At 50.9% G+C, this 5,000-nt stretch overlaps 1 non-coding gene across 1 annotated transcript in view; it reads right to left on the reverse strand.

Annotated features, from left to right (window-relative positions):
* LOC126436145 (small subunit ribosomal RNA) overlaps nucleotides 1-711 on the reverse strand; it is a 1,909-nt gene extending 1,198 nt beyond the window's left edge. Inside the window, exon 1 of the ribosomal RNA XR_007580459.1 lies at nucleotides 1-711. This exon is cut by the window's left edge and continues 1,198 nt beyond it. This is a non-coding gene — a ribosomal RNA (small subunit ribosomal RNA).
* Between the last annotated feature and the right edge of the window lie 4,289 nt (nucleotides 712-5,000).

Below are 5,000 nucleotides of genomic sequence, written 5' to 3' on the forward strand. Positions count from 1 at the left end.
CACGATACATGCCAGTTAAACACCGACGGGCGGTGAACCAACAGCGTGGGACACAAATCCAACTACGAGCTTTTTAACCGCAACAACTTTAATATACGCTATTGGAGCTGGAATTACCGCGGCTGCTGGCACCAGACTTGCCCTCCAATAGATACTCGTTAAAGGATTTAAAGTGTACTCATTCCGATTACGGGGCCTCGGATGAGTCCCGTATCGTTATTTTTCGTCACTACCTCCCCGTGCCGGGAGTGGGTAATTTGCGCGCCTGCTGCCTTCCTTGGATGTGGTAGCCGTTTCTCAGGCTCCCTCTCCGGAATCGAACCCTGATTCCCCGTTACCCGTTACAACCATGGTAGGCGCAGAACCTACCATCGACAGTTGATAAGGCAGACATTTGAAAGATGCGTCGCCGGTACGAGGACCGTGCGATCAGCCCAAAGTTATTCAGAGTCACCAAGGCAAACGGACCGGACGAGCCGACCGATTGGTTTTGATCTAATAAAAGCGTCCCTTCCATCTCTGGTCGGGACTCTGTTTGCATGTATTAGCTCTAGAATTACCACAGTTATCCAAGTAACGTGGGTACGATCTAAGGAACCATAACTGATTTAATGAGCCATTCGCGGTTTCACCTTAATGCGGCTTGTACTGAGACATGCATGGCTTAATCTTTGAGACAAGCATATGACTACTGGCAGGATCAACCAGGGAGCTGCGTCAACTAGAGCTGAGCAGCCGGCCGCCCGGGAGTGTGTCCCGGGGGCCCGCGCGAACACGCAAGCGTCCGCTCAATTATTCTGCAAACAGGAGGAGGCTGAGCTCCCCTGCACAACACACCTCGAAACCCTCTCAGGTCCCGGCGGCGCGCAGCGCCGTCCTAAGTACTTGGTCGGGTTCGAGAGAGGCGCAATCGCCCGGAGTTAGGCGAGTAGACGCTTTAGGTGCGACCACCCGTGCTCCCAACTGAGCTTGCCGCTGCCGACAGAGGCCCGGGAGCGTGCTGTCGTGGCATTGCCGGCGGGAGACAACACGCGCCACCTACGGTGACCGGCAGCTCCAACGCCAGCGCCACAGAAGGACAAAAGCCCCACTTGGGTGCCGAAGCGAACTCTCCCAGCACAGCGCACGCGCCAACACGTCCGCACAGCTGCGATACAAACCACCTGCGAGAACCGCTGGGGCGACCGAGCAGCAGACGGCGTCGCGGCGCCGAGCGCCGGGCGGCGGCGCATCCTCAGCGCACACAGTCCTCAATCGGACCAGCACACTGCAGATGGCCACCGCGCTTCGCACCGGGCCCGCGAGGACCTACTTTGGCCGCAAGGCGCCGCGAGCAGGGGGCGCCGGCGCGCAGCTGCGCCGCCTGCCGCGTCCGTCGGCCGGCGCGCCTGCCACTGGCCGCCCCCACCAGCCGGCTGTAGCGCGTGCGCCCACGCACCGCGCTGCCAGCACGCCGGGCGGCCCCCCCTCACCGGCCGGGGACGGTCCCACCCAGCCACCGCCGCGTATCGCCTCACACCCAGATCCCCTTTCGCGTTCGTGGGCATGGTGGGTCCCCTTTCACGTTCGTGGGCATGGTGGGTATCCCTGAAACAACCGGTTAATAGCTCGACCGATCGTCGCCAACACTGATTCACCTCTAGCGAGAACAACCGCACCACAACGGGTTACCTGTTGTTCATTTGCGTAACGTCACCAGCAAACGTAGACGTCCATCGCCATTTGCAACGAGTATTGCATGCCTGTGTCAGGTGTCACAACACACTACGTCTGCCCACATAGACGCAACAACATGTGCACGCCTCGAGAACACGTGGAAGGTAGCCCCCGTACGTATGCGGTGTCCATTGCGCGAACGACTGTCAGCCGGCCTCTGCAGGATGTCGCAGATGTGGAACGCGGTGCAACATGCTATCACGGTGTGTGAGAAGAGACGACTACGTCCGAATACACGCTCCACTACATCAACAGACTGCTCATGCTGATCGCCATCCAGGGCGTCCGTTCCTCCCACACGTCTGAATGGCGTACCACACTGCAATCCAGCTCTTATAGGGAGACGACACGTAGCTGCGTGCACAATATTTGGACTGTATGGTCTGCCGTTGCTAGGCGCAGTCGTCGTACGGTCACACATGTGCCACGATGTATCATTCAGTACATACGGACCAATGTGCAGTACAGTTTGTGGGTTTTGCGTACATCGGCGGACAGGTGACAGGCCGTACCACAACGTAGGCTGAGTACGTCGGCATGCGAAGGGCATTGAACATGCAAACTTCTCAACGACCAGCTTGCGAAGGCAGGGGGGAAGGGGGGGGGCATGTACGTCCTGCTGCTATCCACATTACAGTGTATAGCAGGAGCATGTGGAAAGTCAGCAACACCTGCAAGGTGTTTAACATGACGCGATACACAGGGGACCGGGCAGTGCGAATAGCGAACTATATTGCGAGGGTTGCGGTTAGGCAACACTACACTAATTTAACGAGTTGCATAACAATTACAGAGCAGGTTCAGCGACAACGTGCGTCAGGTTAAGGCGCAATATAGGTTAGGTTGAGGCACAATATAGGTTAGGTTAAGGCACAACATGGGTTACGTTAAGGCACAAATTGGGTTACGTTAAGGCACAACATGGGTTACGTTAAGGCACAACATGGGTTACGTTAAGGCACAAATTAGGTTACGTTAAGGCACAAATTAGGTTACGTTAAGGCACAAATTAGGTTACGTTAAGGCACAAATTAGGTTACGTTAAGGCACAAATTAGGTTACGTTAAGGCACAAATTAGGTTACGTTAAGGCACAAATTAGGTTACGTTAAGGCACAAATTAGGTTACGTTAAGGCACAAATTAGGTTACGTTAAGGCACAAATTAGGTTACGTTAAGGCACAAATTAGGTTACGTTAAGGCACAAATTAGGTTACGTTAAGGCACAAATTAGGTTACGTTAAGGCACAAATTAGGTTACGTTAAGGCACAAATTAGGTTACGTTAAGGCACAAATTAGGTTACGTTAAGGCACAAATTAGGTTACGTTAAGGCACAAATTAGGTTACGTTAAGGTACAATATGGGTTAGGTTAAGGTACAATATGGGTTAGGTTAAGGTACAATATGGGTTAGGTTAAGGTACAATATGGGTTAGGTTAAGGTACAATATGGGTTAGGTTAAGGCACAACGTAGGTTAGGTTAAGGCACAACGTAGGTTAGGTTAAGGCACAACATAGGTTAGGTTAAGGCACAACATAGGTTAGGTTAAGGCACAACATAGGTTAGGTTAAGGCACAACATAGGTTAGGTTAAGGCACAACATAGGTTAGGTTAAGGCACAACATAGGTTAGGTTAAGGCACAACATAGGTTAGGTTAAGGCACAACGTAGGTTAGGTTAAGGCACAACGTAGGTTAGGTTAAGGCACAACGTAGGTTAGGTTAAGGCACAACGTAGGTTAGGTTAAGGCACAACGTAGGTTAGGTTAAGGCACAACGTAGGTTAGGTTAAGGCACAACGTAGGTTAGGTTAAGGCACAACGTAGGTTAGGTTAAGGCACAACGTAGGTTAGGTTAAGGCACAACGTAGGTTAGGTTAAGGCACAACGTAGGTTAGGTTAAGGCACAACGTAGGTTAGGTTAAGGCACAACGTAGGTTAGGTTAAGGCACAACGTAGGTTAGGTTAAGGCACAACGTAGGTTAGGTTAAGGCACAACGTAGGTTAGGTTAAGGCACAACGTAGGTTAGGTTAAGGCACAACGTAGGTTAGGTTAAGGCACAACGTAGGTTAGGTTAAGGCACAACGTAGGTTAGGTTAAGGCACAACGTAGGTTAGGTTAAGGCACAACGTAGGTTAGGTTAAGGCACAACGTAGGTTAGGTTAAGGCACAACATAGGTTAGGTTAAGGCACAACATAGGTTAGGTTAAGGCACAACATAGGTTAGGTTAAGGCACAACATAGGTTAGGTTAAGGCACAACATAGGTTAGGTTAAGGCACAACATAGGTTAGGTTAAGGCACAACATAGGTTAGGTTAAGGCACAACATAGGTTAGGTTAAGGCACAACATAGGTTAGGTTAAGGCACAACGTAGGTTAGGTTAAGGCACAACGTAGGTTAGGTTAAGGCACAACGTAGGTTAGGTTAAGGCACAACGTAGGTTAGGTTAAGGCACAACGTAGGTTAGGTTAAGGCACAACGTAGGTTAGGTTAAGGCACAACGTAGGTTAGGTTAAGGTACAACGTAGGTTAGGTTAAGGTACAACGTAGGTTAGGTTAAGGTACAACGTAGGTTAGGTTAAGGTACAACGTAGGTTAGGTTAAGGTACAACGTAGGTTAGGTTAAGGTACAACGTAGGTTAGGTTAAGGTACAACGTAGGTTAGGTTAAGGTACAACGTAGGTTAGGTGAAGGCGCAATGTAGGTTAGGTTAAGGTACGATATACCTTAGGTTAAGGTACAATATCGCTTAGGTTAAGGTACAATATAGCTTAGGTTAAGGTACACGTTGTAGGGAAAGGTGTATTTTGGGGGGGGAGGGGGCGGCAGGTTCGTTGATAGTGATTATCGTAAGTGCATGCCTGCGGGATCATCCGATTTGTCACGTCAGGATGCACTTGTGGCTCATGACAGGCGGCGCTCCGATTCCAAGGTTGTGGCAGATCTGTGTCTTTCATTCCTGCCATTGTTTGTGTACTGTGACAGGAGGCAGTATTGTGATGTTGGGTGCACCCCTGTGTAGGACATGTGTGGGTGTTCGTGGCTTAGCTGAGCAATGGCGGATGTCGGAAGGGTGGGATATTCTGTTTTCTGGGTGGACCTCCCGGTCTGGTTATGATAGTGTGGATTGTGTAATGTGGCGGAGAGGATGCACCGGATGTTCTTCCATGCTGGTGGTTAGATATTGTGTGTGTGCCTGTTAGAGGCAGAGAGTAGTGTGTGATAGTGTCTGGCTGACGTGTGGTTCTCATTGTGTGCAGAGTCTTTCAGCATGTATAGGG

Source organism: Schistocerca serialis, unplaced genomic scaffold, assembly GCF_023864345.2.
Source record: "Schistocerca serialis cubense isolate TAMUIC-IGC-003099 unplaced genomic scaffold, iqSchSeri2.2 HiC_scaffold_1228, whole genome shotgun sequence".
Taxonomy (NCBI): domain Eukaryota; kingdom Metazoa; phylum Arthropoda; class Insecta; order Orthoptera; family Acrididae; genus Schistocerca; species Schistocerca serialis.